At 38.2% G+C, this 19,035-nt stretch overlaps 1 protein-coding gene and 1 long non-coding RNA gene across 2 annotated transcripts in view; both read right to left on the reverse strand.

Moving 5' to 3' along the window:
* Positions 1 to 19,035, reverse strand: part of LOC309605589 — a 582,281-nt gene that overhangs the window by 533,955 nt on the left and 29,291 nt on the right. The window lies entirely within an intron of this gene.
* KMO (kynurenine 3-monooxygenase) overlaps positions 1 to 19,035 on the reverse strand; it is a 59,340-nt gene that overhangs the window by 34,779 nt on the left and 5,526 nt on the right. The gene's annotated exons all lie outside the window — the stretch shown is intronic.

A 19,035-nucleotide genomic window follows, 5' to 3' on the forward strand; every position in this document is an offset into this window, starting at 1 on the left:
GTAAACATTCTGACTTTTGTGATAACCAATCTTTGCTTCTTTATAGTTTTACCACTTAGGTATACCTCCCTAGGCAATATAATTTAATTTTGCCTGCTTTTGAATCAGATAATTAGAATCACACTTGTGTGTTTTTTTTTGCAGATGCTTCTTTAACTCAATAATATGCTGATGAGATCTATCCATATGATCTCGCATAAAATCCATTTTCATTACTGTATGATTCTTCATTATGTGAAATCTCACAGACTATTTAACCATTTTACTGTTGAAAGACATTTGAGTTGTTTCTGGCCTGAGAATATTATTTTTTCCAGTTTTATTGAGATCTAATTGATATATAAATTGTATAAATTTAAGGTATACAGCATAATAGTTTGATATATGTGTATACTGTGAAATGATGGCCTGGTTTAATTAACAATGCTGCAAAGAACATTTCTGTACATGTATCCTGGTACACATGTGCATGATTTTTCTCTAGGGTTTTATGCACAGAAGTGGAATCCCTGGTCAAAGGTTTATGTATCTTCACCTTTATTATGCCAAACTGTTTCAAAATTGTATACTAATGTGTTTTCCTACCAGCGGCTTCTGAGAGTTCATCTTTGCTAGCACTTGGTGTTCTCAAACTTTTAAACATAGTAGTGGTTGGGTAAGGTGAGGAGGAGTATAGGTTTAATTTACATAAATAAATAGTTATTAATAAAGAGATTGAACACTTTTTCATTTATTGATTACCTATTTGGATCTCCTCTTTTGTAAAGTGTCTGTCTTGCCCATTTTCGGTTGAGCTGTCTGTTTTTTCTTCTATTGATCATTTGAGCTATTCAGAGATCTGAGTACAGGGTCTGTCATTTTTAAATGTTGCAAATATCTTCTTCCATTCTGTGGCTTGCTTTTTAAACTATATAATATCTTTAATGATGAGAATCTGTTTTAATGTAGTCACATTTATGAATCTTTTACATTATCGTTAATGCATTTGGTATCCTGCTTAAGAAATCTTTCCCTACTTTGAGATTATAACAACTTTTTTGTTTATTGTCTTCTCAAAGCTTTATAGTGTTGCCCTCCTAAATAGCTTTATATAGGTTGCAGTGATTAATGCCTCACCACTAGCAACTTAAATTTGAGAACACCATCTATATTTAATTATCACACTCGAATTTTCAGCAGCATTCAATACTGTTAACTAACCTTTCTTCTGGAAACACTAAATTTCCTTCATTTTCTGTTTTTTTCCATACATCTCTGGCCATCGCCTCTTTCTGTCTTTCACCCTTGCAAAGAAGGGCAATCAAATGTTGGGGTTTCTTAAGCCTCCATCCTGGTCTATCTTCCACATCCATGGTGATGCAAAAACTTACTTCTCCCACTCAGATCTCGTTTTTGAGCTCATGCATATAGATGTTTAATTGATGTACCTTTTTAAATGTCTCAAAGCACCTCAGAATCAACAGATATAAATTGAAACTTGTGATCCTTGCCCCAAATTGTGTCAGTTCTCTTCACATGGGTTGGATGGGATGTCTCAATGAATGACATCTCATCCATCCAGTTGCTCAAGCTAGAAATCTAAGCGTCATCTGTGGCACCTCTCTCTCTCTCATTCTCCACATCCAATCCATTCCAAGTTCTGCCAATTCTACCCTGTAATGTTTCTCCATCTCTTTTCATTTTCACCATTCTGCTGCTAGTTATCATAATCATTGTGCTTGATTAATGTCAAGTTTCCTTTTTATTCTACCAGCATTCATCTGACTTCTTGACCATTGATTCTCCACAAGCAGCCATTTGATGTAATAGTGAAACAGGTCATTTGAACGAAATCTTCTGCTAAGAGAAATAGGAAGCCCAGGCAGGTGCACTTGGCATTTGGAGCCACACCTAGGGTTATCTACTGATTACAGGGGAGGCAAAGAATTTCAACAGAATTTTTGATAGATTCATGAAGTTAGAAGGACAAAATCTGGAGTTTAGGACATGTATCCCAACCTCCTGTTCAGAAGGGTTTAATAAATGCCCAGGCTTTGGGTTAGGACCCTAAACAGGTATATCTTAGAAGTAGGGTAAACTGGAAATAAATCAATGATCAAAAGGACCAAAGTGGGCTTAGGAATCATCTCTAGCCCTGACTGGATTATGTTCATCTGGGATTGCTGGTAACCACAGCCACCTGACAGAAGCAAACATAATCTTCTCAGAGAAAAATGACATCATCGTAGGCCTAAGATTTTCTCCATAATATTTTTTCATTATGGAGATCACATCGCTGTTCTGCCCCAGCTTTGCTAGCCTTCCTTCAGCTGCTTGTACTCATCATGCTCTCCCTCACCAAAAGATTTCTGTGGCTAACAATCTTCTTCTCTTTCCTCTTTTTCTAGTAAATGCCCATTCATCCTCAGGTCTCCACTCAGCTTTACTTCCTTAAGGAAGCCTTCCTCAGCCACTCTAACTATCTCAAACCCCTTCTTATGAGTTCTCATAGTGCTACAGACTTTTCCTTTGAGAAATGTTAAGGGTTGAATTGTGACCCCCAAATTCATATGATGAAGTCCTAACCCCAGTAACTCAGCGTGACCTTATTTGGAGACAAGGTATTTACAGAAGTAATTAAGTTAAAATGAGGTCACTAGGGTGCCCCCAAATCCAATATGATGGGAGTCCTTATAAAAAGGGGGATTTGGATACTGAAACACTCATAGAGGGAAGATGATGTGAAGAGACACAGGGAGAAGACGTCCATCTACAAGCCAAGGAGAGAGACCCGGAACAGATCTTTCTTTCACATCCCTCAGAAGGAGGCAACCCTCTTGACACCTTGATTTTAGACTTCTAGCCTCCAGAACTGTGAAACAATAAATATTTATTTTTTAAACCACTTGTTTGTGGTACTCTGTTACGGCAGCCCTAGGAAACTAATACAAAGTGCTTATCACAATTGAAAGTTTACATCCTTAGGGTGATTCTGTAATCAATATCTGTCTACCCCATTAAGCTGCAAACTGTTTTTGTTCACCATTTTATCCTTGGCCAAAACCATTGTGTTTGCAACATAATAAGTACCTGATCAATATTTGTTGAATGTATAAATGAATGGTAGAGATTACATTTTTAAATAAAATTTGTAACCAAACCAAGCCAAATTATATTGAGCATCTGTTACGCATGATTTAATCTGCTAGATTTTAGGGATCTAAAGATTGTCAAGCTAAGTACTCAGGCCCACTGACACCTAATTTAGTTCAGGTGTCAATCTAGTTCAATCTAGTTTAATCTAGTTCAAGAAGAGACAAACATATAAACTAATCAATGTTTAGTAAATTTTATATAAAAATTTTGCAGATCCCCCACAGTATCTGAATTTCAAATATGGGTTGGTTAAAAAAATATATAATAAATTTAATCATAAAACATTTATATATACTTTTAAAATAATTATATGCTTCAGTCATATAATTTTATTCCATTTACCCAATGTTTTGTGCATATAGATTGAGATACCTTTCCCTGCAAAATAATTCTCGGCCCAGAGGTGGAAATCAATGTTAAAAGAAAGAAAAAAAAAAAAGGACTAAATGAAGTCTTAGAGAACATACAAGAAAGGGATTAATTTTGCGTTAAGGGATCTAGCAGATTGTATTTTTCAAAGATGGTCATAACAATACCTCTTCTGTTATTTGATCTCAACACTCCTTCAGCAGGAAATGGAGTTTATTTCTTCACTTTCTTGAATCCAGGGGGGCCTGTGATAGCCTTGATCAATAAAATGCAGTAGAAGCGACACCTGAGCCATTTCCAGGCATAGTCCTTAGCTGGCCTGGAAGCTTCTGCTTCCTGCCTTTTGGAAGCCAGTGATCATATAAGAAGAGTACCTATCTGGAGGCTGCTATGTGTGAGAAACCCAAGCCACATGGACAGGACACATGCAGTTGCTCTAATTAAGAGCCTCAGCTGAGCGTTTCACTCATCAACAACCAACACAAACTGCCAGCCATGGGAGTGCGCCATCTTGGACATCCAGCTTAGTCAAGCCTTCAGATGACTGCAGCCCCGGGCACATGGCAGAACACCCACAGAACTGTGAGGCATAATAATAGATTGTTGTTTTAGGCCACTAAGTTTTGGGGTAGTTTGTTACACAGCAATAGATAGCCAGAACAAAGGGATTGGTAAAAGCTTCCTGGAGAAGATTATTTTTTAGTTGAGTTGAAGAATGAGACTATTTTGACATGTAGAGAAGAAGCAAATTGATAAAGAGTATGAATCCCTTGGAATTTTAAAAACAACTTTCAGGAGACATAGAAAAATGATTATTTGAAAAATATTTATTGATTCCTAAGTATTACAAGAATCTTTGTTAGGCATTAAAAGTGATCCAAAGATAATACATAATGGCTGCCCCAAGGGAGTTCACAGTCTTGGCTGGATCTTCATTTTTTCAAATATTATTCATATATTTATTTAGCACATATATATTGATTTTTTTTCTATGTGCCAGCTCTGTGCTAGATGCTAAGGATACAACCAAGAGCAAGATATATCTAGGTCTTTCAAGGGGATTACAGTCGATTATAACACAGAGTGATAAATAGTATGGTGGGGGAAGTGCAACTATGAGAGTATGGAGAAAGGACCCTTAACCCAAATGTAGGGTTACAGAGTAAGATAGGGTATGACTTCTCAGAAAAAAATGAAATCTAAACTGAGACTGAAAGAATGAATGGGAGTCAGCCAAATAAGTGTGGGTGGGTCAGGAGGAAGAGGGTTCTAAGTAGAAGGAACACATGATAAAGGTTAAAAATAACTACTAGAAAGAATAAAACAGAAATCCAATTAAAGAAACAATAATAATAATGTACAAACCCAACAAGAAGTTGTTATGTATCATTCATTCATTGCTCTAACTCATTTAATCTTCTCTGCAACCATATGAAGTAAATACTTTATTATCTTGTTTTACAGATATGGAAATTGAGACACAGAGAAGTTAAGTGGCTCACCTAAGGTAACACAGCTAGTGAGTGCTGGAGTTGGTATCAAGATTCAAATGGATCCAATCTGTCTCCAGAACACAGGCTCTTAATCAATAAAGTAGAAGTATGGGTGAATAGCATACAGTTGAAGATTGAGACCATGAATTAAGAGTGGCCCCAAGATTTGAGGTTTTGTTATATGTTTTCATTGTAGCACTGAACAGCGTGGATTCTATGGAGAGGAAGAAAACCACTGGAATCAAGCAGAGTGGGATCCAGCCATTTGGATGGAATAGAAAGCAAGGAGTTGAAGTATTATTTGGATTAATGAACAGTAACAATTAAGTTGGATGGGATGGAAGGAAAACAGAGAGGACTGATGAATGGGGGGAGTCGGAGTTCCCTGTGAAGAATAGATGTAGGAGAAGCAACTGAATGAGAGAGCTAGGAAGTTAGGAGGCTTTGAACAGAGAGTCCTAAATCCAACACTATTATCGTAGACGAGGCACTTCTGTGGAATGACAAGGTCGAGGTCCAGGATGTGGTCATGGGACTTTGAGACTGAAGTATGGTGGAGGTGGAAGGGATTGAAAGCACAGAATTCTAGGAACTAACAGGCTGGGGAATTGGTTGGGTCAGCAATGTAAACTTTGATAGTCACTCAGTGTGATGTCAGGGCTGGGGAATAGAAAAAAATTATGAAGTCTTCAATATTGGGTAGAAGTGGCCTAGAGGTTGATTGATGACAACAGTGAGGGGACAGAGGTGATATAAGTAGTATAAGTAACCTCAAAGGATTTGCACATAAAACTGGAGACAGAAAGGGCTGGAAGTTTCGGTGTAGAGTAAGGGTATCATGGCAACTCCCAATCTTGAGATACTTGAGCTGTGGGAGAAGGCTGCAAGAGAACTGCTGTCCTCAGGTTTAAGCTAAGGCCAGGAGTCTGAGGGGAGGTGCAATAAGTAAAGTGAAAACACTGGAAATTTTGCAAACCAAAAAACAGATCCAGTGGGCTCTGTGGAAGATTTTGGAAGGGAGGGGAGAAAAGAGAAGTTCAGCAGGGAGACACGAATCACAGAGCTGGATGAGGGTACACCTGTGAGGGCATACTTAACTAGAGGAGCTCTGAGATGTGAGGCTGGTGCGTTCTCAGCAGCCCCCAGTCGATGTGGGGATTAAGGAGAGTGCCTTGCACCTGGGCAGTGTTTAGGGGACCTATTAGTACAATTGTAGGCACAGGAGGACCTGAGTCCTCTTCTACTATTTACTCCACATGAGTTTTTTTCCCTCTGCTCCAAGGCAACTTAGCATCTAAGCACTTAGATGTTCTTTTTCTTAATAATCTGATGGTTCAGGGCTTGTGTCTCTTCTCACCATGGATACTGCAGCCACCTAACTTTCTTCATATTATTCAATTTCTGTAGACTGTGATGGTTATTTTGTAGTCAGTCCCTATTTAAACCATTAAGTGTGTGGAAAGTTTAAAAATTTAATTTTGCAAAGCAATTCACATATTTAATATCCTGAAAGGCCAACCAAGAAATCCATGTTGAATTATTTTGTTAAATAAATATACCAGAGGTAAGAGGTGGTAAGTAGGCAGAACACAGAGGATTTTTAGGACATTGAAAATACTTTGTATGATACCCTAATTTTATACATTTATCCAAACCCACAGAATGTACAACACCAAGAGTGAACCACAAGGTAAACTATGAAATTTGAGTGATAATGATGTATCAATTTAGGTTCATCAACTGCAACAAATATACCATTCTGGTGGGGGAGGTTGATAATGGGGCCAGAGGTATATGGGAAATCTCTGTATTCCCCTTAATTTTGCTGTGAACCTTAAACTGTTCTAAAAAATATAGTCATAATAAGTCAGTAAGGACTTCCCTGGTGGTCCAGTGGTGAAGAATCTGCCTGCCAATGCAGGGGACACAGGTTCGATCCCTGGTCCAGGAAGATCCCACATGCCACAGGGCAACTAAGCCCGCACACCACAACTACTGAAGCCTGCGCTCTCTAGAGCCTGTGCTCCACAACAAGAGAAGCCACCGCAATGAGAAGCCCAAGAACTGCAACAAAGAGTAGCCCTCACTCGCTGCAACTAGAGATAGCCCGTGCGCAGCAACGAAGACCCAGTGCAGCCAAAAAAAAAAAAGTAAGTAAATAAATAAATAAGCAAACCATTTTTCCCTGTGTAGCCACTACTTAAATGAGAACACATTACTTGTTAACATTTGGTGTGTCTGAAGAGATCATTACAAATTGCTTCCCTCTTAATCCCTCAGTCTGAATTGACTTCACCTTGTATTGTTGTCATCATTTTCTCATCAGTGATCAAGCTATCTCAGCTGACAGTATGACTTGGTGCTTGGCATAAAAAACTGTGTGTCTTAATATCTTTTTCATGCCTTTCTTCACACCTTTCCAGCAAGGCCCTGGACTCTTTTGTGTTTCACTAATCACAGCTCCTTTGATCTTCTTAATTCCCTTTTTTCCTCCCCTGATTTCTTCCAGCTTATGAAAAGTTGCCTGCCTATCTTTCACATGTGTGTTAAAGAATATCTAGTAAGGACAATAGTAAGTTGTATCAAGGAAAAGAAAAACTGTAAGCTAACTAAAGTTCATACAATAAAATAAATTTCTTCCAAAGGCTAAATTGCTCTATAGCATTAGGGAAAAAAAATAGAAAGGATTAAAGGCTAGATAGAATAAGTCTCACTGAAGGAAAAGAGAAAGGTTTGTGAAACTCCTCTTTCTTTCACAGTATTATAATCATAACTGCTTCTTTTATGTTTGTGGAAAGCAGGACAGGGGAAGGATATTGATCAGGAGACCAACTTGGTCACGAAAGTTGGAATGAGGCTAGAGGAAGTAATTTAGAAATGAGTTTTTCTTACTGGGAAAACAGGCCAGGGAGAAAGACAGTAGGATACACAAGCCACGATCTAAACAACGAAAGATCAGTGAACCTAATATAGGGAAATGGTGTAACCGAGCAGGACCCTTTATGGCCTTCCCAGGGCATGCCCTTCTGCCATGTCCTCTGCTTTAGCTGCTCTCTGAAGTACCTAGATAATAGTATCTGATGCACATTTCCTGAGTTGTTTTACAGATGTGAACCCCTCCCCCCCAACAAATGGAAGATGGTAACTACCTGATGACCATGAGCACATAGCCCCCACACCTCCTGAAGCCTAAGGATTGATAATGTGACACTGCTCTGTTACCTCACTATCAACAAACCAGAGAATTGTGCATGAGCTGATCACATACCCTGCGATACCCACCCCTCACCTGGCCTTTAAAAATGCTTTGCTGAAACCCTTCAGGGAGTTCAGGGTTTTTTGGGCACGAGCCACCATCTCCTGGCATGGCCCTGCAATAAATCTTCCTCTGCTCCAAACTCCAACATGTCGGTTTGTTTGGCCTCACTGTGTGTCAGGCAGACGAACTTGCCTTTGGTGACAATGACAGAAAAGTGGAGAAACTGAGATTCAGAAGCAAGAAATCCATTCATCTGTTTCCTGGGAATTCAACTTGAATTATAGAGTAAATGAGCTGTAACAAATGATGTACAAACAAGAGTCTCAGTGACTGGGTTCAGAAGAGGCTCAGTTCCAAGCCAATGGCGGGCCAATGGTCTACTTTCATGAGTTTGTTATGTTACTTTTCTTTGACCAAAATTTGATTCCAGGATCTTGGGAGATGAAGCTGACTCAGGTGGAGATTCTCCTTCAATCCTTTCTAAGGTTGGAAGTGTTGATCCCTAACTCTCTAACACTTCTTGTGTTTACCAGTTGAGCATGTATAAATGGTTCCTCATGAGGCAGAAGGAAAAGAAGGAACCTCAGGTGATATGGACACAATAGGGTTAAATATAATCTTGGTTCATGAAAATATCAAGGGCTAGAGAGGATGAGGGCCAATAGGATCTCTTATGCATTGCTTGAAATGATCTCAAGTTGAGTATTCACATAACTGACAAGTCAGCAATTCCTCTAAAAGGCATATACCCAAGAGAAACTCCAGGAGACACATGCCAGAATATCCAGAGCCACAGTTTTCATAACTAAAAATAAACAAAATACTGGAAGCAGCCTAAATAGCCATCACAGAAGTATGGACAAATAAATTATGGTATATTTACACAATAAAATACTACAATATGAATATATTAGTAACACTACAAGTAAAAAGAACATGTCCCAGATGACTTCATACTGCATGATACTCATATAATAAAGACAACTACAACTAAACCACAGATACATGTATATAACAATTTTTAGAAGTATATATTTTTAGAAACATATTATTTATGTGTGTATATATATGATCAGCATATATCATATATACATAAAACTTTTATATATATTTCTAAAATCAAGAGAATGATAAACACAAGATTCAGGCCAATGTAAAGGGTGGAAGAGAAGCACAGAGGCTGCTATAAGTCATTCAATGTATCAATTCCAGGTTGAGTGGTGAGTTCAAAAGTACTGCTGCTTATTATTATTAATAAACCCACAAAAGAATAAACAAAAATGTCTTCTTCAAGACCAGTCATAATAAGGTGTCCAATTCTGTATAACTAAGGTTTGAATAAAATTAAAAGAAAAAATATTGGTAGATGTTACATAAATTCAACTAGAAGGATTAGTAACATGGCTAATAAAGTACTTTTCAGACTCTAACTTTATTTCTCCTTCTTACTTTGTGTAAAATGCACTTAATCAGGAATGAAGTGCCTTCTTTAGTTGTTACACAGGCAAAAAGGCTAGCAAGACATAAAGATATAAATGCAAAGGAAAATGTGTGTACATCATTCTGAGCACACCACAAACTCTCGGTTAAGGCACAGCTGGTTCCTGTGCATCAATAGGGGAGGAGGGTGGTGAGAGGAGAGAAGAAACTAGGCAGGGTTAGACTCCTGGGAGCAATCAGCAGTTTTCATGCCAGTTCTTAGAGTTAAGCCTGGACAGAGCTAAGACAGTTCTATTAACAACATGGACAATTATGAAAAATCTCTATATTTCTTTTGAAGCACCAATAGTCCACAATAGTAAACAGTTTTGATCATAAAATAATTTGTAAATTAAATGTTTTATTAACAACTGGTCTAGCCTGGTTGCTTAAACAGAGCTCTGATGAGATTCCTGGGTTACGTAATTATGGATTTACCCAATTTATTGTTCTTCCATTTCTCTACTTCCTCTCGTCTTACTTCCTTCTTTAAAGGTCATATGCTTTGACCCCACCCTGACCCATTATATTGATGCCTAACATACCAATTTAAAAGATAATTTGAAAATTTCTTTTATATAAATGTGAGTGAGATAAGCTTCTCAGGCATTCAGCAGGTGTGGCTTTTTGTAATAGGATTCATTAACTTTCTGCTGATTCCCATGTGACCTCTTCAGCAATGATTGTTCAAGTGTCCAATGATCATGAGAAAACTGTATCTTTTAATTTATAAATGCTGACTTTGACAGGAAGAGGCAACATGATTATAAAAATGTCATACCTTTTTGACTTTCAGGAAAACCTGAGGAAGCAAGGGAGGAAGCCATGAAGATGGGGCGGGGGGGAGCGACCCAGGCAGAGGAGAGGGCACAGCATGTGTAAGTGTCCTCGGGCAGGAGGGGCCTGGTGTGTTGGAGCAGCGCCAGGGGCCAGGGCAGCTGGGGAAGAAGGAGGGAGGGGACAGTAATAGTTGGTGAGGGCGGAGAGGAGCTGGGGAGCCAGCGGACAGGGGGCCTTTCAGGCCACTGGGAAGATACGGCTTTGACTCTGACGGAGATGGAAAGTCATTGGTGGTTTAAAAGATCATTCTAGTTGCTGCTGCTGCAGCTGATGGTGATGGTAATGGTGACGACGACAATAATGATGACGGTTGTGATGGATCTTCCTGTTGTCGTGTTGGAGTTTTGGTTTTCTTTTCTTTTTCATGTTTCTTCCAGCATCTAATCTCTTCCTCTTATACACTAGTGGCTCCCATGCGAGGGCCCCATGTTGAATAGCTTTGGGCTCTGACCTGCTTCAACTAAATTTCAAGACCTTTTTCTGGAGAATATCACACTTACATGGTGACTTCCAGCCCCACTCTGCAGATCGCTGCTTCCTTTACAAATTCTGCATTTTTCTCTATTTTTACTTTATTTTTTTTTAAGTTGAAAGATTGTATCTTGTTGATATTTTGATCTCCATGATTTTATTTTATTTATTTTTTTAATAAATTTATTTCATTTATTTATTTAAAAAAAAGTCATACCTTTTATGCCTTTTAATATAATGTGTTTGAAATTAATCTGATAATGTAATGTTAAACATGTGTCAACTATTTTTGACCTAATGAAGCATATAAAACTCTCCCTAAGAATCACAGAGCTTGTTTATGAATCTGTCACCAAACAGACTTTAGTAAAGCCTGTTACTACCTCCTACTCATGAAACTATAGCTTGGTCTCTGAAGAATTTGATCTTTGAACATAGCAATGTAATGAGAAGAACAAGACTGTTAACTGTACTTATTCTGAAATAAGCAAATAAAAGTGTCTTCAGGGACTTCCCTGGTGGTCCAGTGGGTAAGACGCTGAGCTCCCAAAGCAGGGGGCCTGTGTTCAATCCCTGGTCGGGGAACTAGATCCCACATGCATGCCACAACTAAGGGTTTGCAGGCCACAACTAAGAAGTCCACATGCTGCAACTAAAAAAGATCCCACGTGCCGCAACTAAAGATCCCACATGCCGCAACAAAACATCCCACGTGCCACAACGAAGATCCCTCATGCCACAGCTAAGACCCAGCGCAGCCTAAATAAATAAATAATGAATAAATTTTTTTTTTAAAAAGGTCTTCATACTTTGTAACTATTCCATCTGCTAGAATTGTGTATGTTATGCCAAATGTTGTTTTATTATTTAAACCTTACTCTGAACTCTCTGACCTGTATCAACTGAGTTTGGTCTCTAAGGCAGAGCAATAGTCTTGATTTTCCCTCCTTTGATGATGATAAGATGAATGCCCCACACACTTTCAAGTAGGGGCTCTTAGGAAAGCTTGTTCATGACTTTTTCTCTGGCCTAGATCCTTCTCCAGAATACTATCTCTGATTACTGAAGCTCTCTTCCTGGGTGTCTTACAGGAATCTTCATCTCAACATACCTCATATTCAGCTTATTCCCACTCCTCAACCTTCAAACCCTTCTCCTCCTCTGTAGTTCTTAGTGAATGGCAACTCTGCCCACTATTTCACCCAACCAGGATACCTCAGAGAATATTTAATGCCCCTCCCTTCCTACCGATATACATTTAATTAGATGAAAAGTCTTATTTATTGCACCTCTTGACTCTCTCTCAAAATAGATCTCCTACCCATACCTTCCACCTTCCTTATATGGGGCCCTCATTACCCTTCACCAGGGCTACTACAAGTTTTCTAGTAACTCTCCCTCCCCCCCAGTCTCTACCTATTTAAGCCATACTTCCACCAGAGCTAGTTATCTTCTAAAACAGAAATCAAATGATACATTTTCTTTCTTAAAATCCTTTAATGGCTCCTCATAAGTCCTTAGGAAAAAGTCCCAAATTTTCAACATGGCATAAAAGACTTTTACATGGGAACCCAGCCTCTCTCTCCAGCTCATTTTTTGCTATTCCCTTGTACTATCTGTAAGAGTTATACCAAAGTCACTGTATATTTCCTGAATATGCCATGCACTTTTATACTTACGTGCCTTTGAATCTAATGTTCCCTTTGTCTGGACTGTTTTTTTCTGCTTTAGCCTTCATTCAAGACTCATGTCCTCTGTGCAATTTCTCTCAGTATCTCTCCTACTCCAAAAGACTTGTCTTTTCTTCTTTAATTCCATGAATGTATATATGTGTGTATGTGTGTGTATATGTGTATATATATATGTGTGTTTTAACATCTCTCATAATTAACTAAATTATTTATTTACATTCCTGTCTGACTTTCCCACCAGGCTGTGACTGCCCAGGGAATAATGATATGTGATGTATGGCTTGTACTTTATCAATCTTTCTATTTCTGGTACAGACCTGATACTTAGTAAAAACCTTAACATTTTTTAATAAAAAATTAGAAAATACAGATAAACATGAAGAAAAAAGTAATCTCCCGCAATCTTACCATCAGGGAGAACCAGTGTTAAGATTTTCTATGTATGTAAAGCAAACGATATTTCTTTTAAAAATGGTAGCAGGATATATATTTTATTTCATAATTTCCTTTAAAAAATGAATAGTATACTGTGAATATATTTCCAAGTCATAAAATATTTTAAATCATAATACTTGATAATTACATTACATTTCATTATATGCAGTGCCCTTATATTTGTATATTTGAGTTATTTTAATTTTTTAGGATTATAAATGATTGCATGGTGCCCACTGAGTTCTTTTGATAAAATCACAGTAATGAAATGGTCCATCAAAGCACAAGTCTTAGTGGCAGGGACCAAACTCTCAGAAACTTCTGAGATCTACACCCTCTTTCTGTCTGCCCCATTGGCTCTTAGGCCTTAGTAGCAGGGAGGAATGGAATAAATATAACAGGGTAACGAGAAAGGAGGGAGAAGACAATCTGAGATAAGTGGAGGAGATGATTTTGATTGCCTGGAGTGTGGGAGGAGTTTGCTGTATCTTCTTTGGTTTTGTTTTTAGAATAGCTGCAAAGTACGTGAAAGAGATTGAGAGTGAGTGAGATTTTTAGAAGGTTTTGTTACAGGTTTTGAACATACTCCAGATTTGGTGTTTTTGAGAGACCACATTAAAGATTCTAATGCTTTTAATTCCCCTCAGGTTGTTCCTCTAAATGCAGCGCCTTGCTGAGGCTGACTTCGAGAGAGAGCGCTGATGCTGCTTTCCGCAATTCCCCCCTATTTTTAAGACAATCAGCATGTATTTTTTCAAATTGTCCTCCAGAAAAAAGTACCAATTTAGATTATCATCAACAGTGGAGGAGTGCTCTTTTCTCTTTGAGTGGACAGATAGATGAATAGGTGGATGGACAGATGTTTATGGACAGATGGACAAACAGAGTATTTTGGAACCAATGAAAAGGAAAGCAAAACACGTTCCTTGTAGGCAGTTAATAATACTTTGATCTGTCTAGAGTTACTGGTTCCATTCCAGGTACTGCTCATCAGGTAGCAAATGAAATAAACTCTGAGCAAGGAATTCTGTTTTATGTAGGTGAGAGCAGGATTTATGAGGCACCTTAGAAGTCCATCAAGGCAGAAAAAAAAAAAAAATCTCAAAATGTTAGTTTGGTGTGTTAGAGAAATATAGATACTTGAGCAAGATAGCTGAAAGAAAACTTGTTCGGTGGGAGGAAATGAAGCACAAGCAAAATTACAAAAGAGATTGAGGAAAGCTGGTAGAGTGAGATGAAAACTTATCCCTAGCCATTGAGCAAATGCAGGATGACATCTGTGGTCACAAAAAAATCCACTCTACTTCTGTTTGTAGAAGTTGCTAGATATCAGGGAAGTAATAAAGGTTTTTCATACACAGGTTTTAGTGCCTGAAGAGCAGAAAACAAGAGTGGAGTGAATAGAGTTTTGTTTATTTTAATATTAATAAAAAAATAATAATAAAGGTAATTAAGTTATTTACATGGTTTGTCTCATCAATATTTGCATAAAATAAAAAGTATACTCTTGAACCAACTATATATAGACCTATATATGGAACTATATATAGACCTTGAACCAAAGATTATGAAACATTTGATGGTTTATATGTGTCCAGAATATTTATTTTGGAGAAAGTAAAAATTCTGGGTGACATTTGATTTCTGTTTTTACGAATACTACATTGAGAACAAAGCTAGAGATCTGTGAGTGAGGAAGTATGAAAAAGAAGCAGCATAATTGTAGAATTAAAAGACCTAGGGACCGACACATATATACAATGGAATATTTCTCAGCCGTGAAAGAAACGAAATTGAGTTATCTGTAGTGAGGTGGATGGACCTAGAGACTGTCATACAGAGTGAAGTAAGTCAGAAAGAGAAAAACAATACCGTATGCTAACACATATATATGGAATCTAAAAAAAAAAAAAAAAAAAAAAAGATGGTCCTGAAGAACCTAGGGGCAGGACAGGAATAAAGACGCAGACATAGAGAATGGATTTGAGGACACGGGGAGCGGGAAGTGTAAGCTGGGAAGAAGTGAGAGAGAGGCATGGACTTATATATACTACCAAATGTAAAATAGATAGCTAGTGGGAAGCAGCTGCATAGCACAGGGAGATCAGCTCAGTGCTTTGTGACCACCTAGAGGAGTGGGATAGGGAGGGTGGGAGGGAGGGAGATGCAAGAAAGAGGGAGGGGATACTGGGATATATGTATATGTATAGCTGATTCACTTTGTTATAAAGCAGAAACTAACACACCATTGTAAAGCAATTATACTCCAATAAAGATGTTAATAAATAAATAAATAATAAAAATAAAACAAATTAAAAAAAAAAAAAAAAGACCTAGGGACCTAGTTTTAGCCCATGATGAAGAAAACAAGACGCAGAGAGGGTAAGATTTCTTGGGCTTCCAGCTGGTTACAGCCTCTCCTCCTTCTCCTCACTGTCTTATGCTCTTTCTGTTCAACTGAGCTGAGTGAAGAGTGAGCTCTGAGGGGAAAGATCCTAGGGAGAAAGGGCAGAAAACACCATCTAGGGCCAATTCGGCATCAGGACTATTTTGAGCCAATAAATCTGTGACAGAATTATCATCTATAGAAGTGAGACACAACCTCTCATAGAATCAAGGTCAAGCAGTTTCAAAGGCAATGACTTGAATACTAGGGGAGAGGGCACAATTAACAACAGTAAGTCATAAAATGCACAAGTCTCCTTACCCTGATGTTTTGAATGACTTTACCCTCTAAATAGCTCTTAATGGATAATTTTGCTGGGTCAAACATAGGGAGAATGGAGTGGGGTTGCTTGTCAGCAGGGAGACAAAAGAAATGCTTCAATATTGCCCTAAAATACATCTTCAAAGTGTGTGCCAGAACAATGCACACATACTTCAACAGAAGGCTGCAGCTAAGGCTGGAATGCTTAATAGTCCTTTCAGCTAAAACTCTTAAACTTCAGCCAAAAAGTGAGGGCTCAGTAGCTGTAGTTGTCACTGAAATCTCTGGTCATTTCCATCATACCTGTAAACATTGAAAATAGTCACCTAGAAGCAGCATTTCTGAATACCATGGACCTGAATACCTACATATCTTAAGGACACATATGCAGGATAGATGGCCTTTCTTTTGACTTCTCTGGCTTGTCACTTTGTGAAGAAAACACGTCTCACTCTAACACAAAGTAAGGCGGCTTGTGTGGCAGTTTTTTCCCCTAGGTCAACTTGTTAGAATTGGAAAACTGTAAAACTCCTTCCAGCCTGAAAAGTAGAGATTGTTTTTCAAATTAGTCCTTCAAAGGACTGCATTCCTTATGATTCCATTCTGATGAAAAATATTGTCTTTCTTTTAATTGCCCATAACTTCTAAGAGCATAATCCCCCATTTTGTTCTGAAAGCAAACTCATGCACACAAAATATTTTAGTGTGTTTGACAGTATAAGGCACTGGGATAACCTTCATAAAAGGAAAGGGAGCAGGACCCAAAGATAAGAAAATCTTTAGACTCATGAAGTTAAAAACCTTCTATGGGGAATACACTACGCATATCTATAACTTTAACAGAATGCAGTCTGTGAGAAAGGCAAGCAAAGCTCTGTACGCATTTGCAGGAAGAGAGGTTCCCCCAGCTTCCAGGAGGTAATCACCATTGCAGGGGAAGGGGTTGGGAGCAGTGTTGCACACAAGAAGGAAGGTAACTAAGTCAATACAGTCATTTTGCTAAATATCCAGATTAACGTTCTTGAAAAACTGTTTTAACATCTTTTTCCACTCTTCAGTAGCTAAACTTTCACCAATTTATGATCATGGTTTACAGTTTCTTTCACCTTTAGTTTCTGAGTAAGATTCTTTCATTGATCTATTGGCTCCTTCTGACCTTTTGGACTTGACATGTCTTCAAAGAACAGAAATCAGCTGGTTAATCACAGAATCAGATAATCACTATGCTAGAGCAAAGACAAATTCTAAGGGTAATCTTTCACTAGGCAAGGCACCATTGGGAAAAAAATAAGTTCACTATATTCTTTGGACTTCTGAGTAAAGGTTCTCAGCTCCATTGCATTTTTTCCCCTGGGGCCCAGAGAGAGTCTTTAATGTAGTAGACAGTATGAAGGGCTAGGATCAGTCCATGGCGAGGAAGAGTATGGGAAAGGTGGGAAAAAAAACTCAAGGAAGTAGATGGGCAAGAAAATAATTTTGTCCTTTATGTATTGAATTTAACCTTCTTGAATTGCTCTGTTTAATCAATGTTTTTTCTCTTAATTTCCTCAATATTCAGACTTCCATCCAATATGAAATTTCTTTTACCTTCATATCATTAAGAAGAGTTTTTCATCCCTCTCATTCATTCAAATGACAAATATTCATCTGACAAATACTAACTAAATAATGACATTAAGCAATGTTAGGCATGGTTCCAGCCATAAGAGTCTATATCCTAGTTAGAGTAGATATTTAATAAATAGTTTACTTATTTACCAAAAACAAATAAAGTGTATAATTTCAGATACTGATAAATAATACAAAAAAACAAAAAACAGGGAAAAGATGAGGCCAGGCAGATAGACAGGCTCAGTTCCTGTAGGGCCTTTGGTAAGGAGTTTGGATTTTATTTTATTTGTAATGGGAAACCACTGGAAGGTTTTAAGCAAACAGTGATAATTATCACACTAATGATTTAAAAGTGGCTGCTGCTTATCCACTGCCTGTGGATAAGAGTAGAAGCTGGGAGACCACTTAGGAGGAAATCAGGACTATGGATGAAGGATGAAGATGGCCTGGACTAGGATGTTAGCAACGGCCAGAATTGAAATATATCTTGGATATAGAGCCACCAAGGCTCACTGGTAGAGTGAAAGAGGAATGAATGGGGTTTGCATAAAATGAAAAAAAGAATCAAACCTGATTCCTAGGCATGGACCTGAGCAATAAGGTAAATAGAATTCCTTTGCAGAGGAATTTTAGTTGCTTCTTAATACACGTGTATTAATTCATGTCTTCTATTTTCTAGCACATGTATGTATGCATGCACAGATAATGACGTGTTTACATGATGAAGAGTTCAAGTGTTATTCAGGGAGGAATCTGTGGATGATACCTACATTTTTATGCCTTCCAAAATCATATATCCAATCACATGTTTGTTATCTCCCCTTGGACTTCTAAGAGACATTTTAAGATATATCACTGCTGCCACCCTAGTCCAAGTCTTGGTCAAACACAACAGCCTCTTAACTGGTGTATCTGGTCTCCTTACAGTTTTTCCAACTCTTCTCTACATAACAGCCTAAGGAATCTTAAAATCGCAGCTTGCTTTCCTACCTAAAATCTTCCAGTGGCTTTCCATTGTGTCTGGGATAAAATCTGTCTGCCTTGCCCTCTAAGATCCTAAGATCTCTGGCTATTTCAGTCTCCCCAGCCTCAGCAGCTACTCTTCTCCACACTCATTCTTTCTGCCTTCTGTCTGCTCCAAGAAAGTGCCCAGCCCATTATCTATCGCCTCAGTGTTTCTCTTCAGACAGTCGTTCATCTACCCGAAATGCTTTTTCTGTAGCCCTTTGCATGGTTGCTTCCTTCTCATTATTCAGGTCATATGCCTCCTCCTCAGAAAGGCTGTCCCTGAGCACACTCTAAACGGACACCCGTTAAGACACTACATTACCCTGCTTGCATTTCCTTCATAGTGCTTAGGTCTCACCGAATTTATTGATTCGTTTTCCTCTCCATTGTCTTTCTCCTTACTGAATGCTCACCACTGTATCCCTATACCTAAAGCAATGATGGCACATAGCTGGCACCCAATAAGATTTTGTTGAATACATGAATTCTCATTTTATGCAAAATTTAGATAGGAAAAAACTGGACTGAAGCCTGGTG

The sequence above is a fragment of the Balaenoptera borealis genome (assembly GCF_965194805.1).
Source record: "Balaenoptera borealis genome assembly, chromosome: 1".
NCBI classification, from domain to species: domain Eukaryota; kingdom Metazoa; phylum Chordata; class Mammalia; order Artiodactyla; family Balaenopteridae; genus Balaenoptera; species Balaenoptera borealis.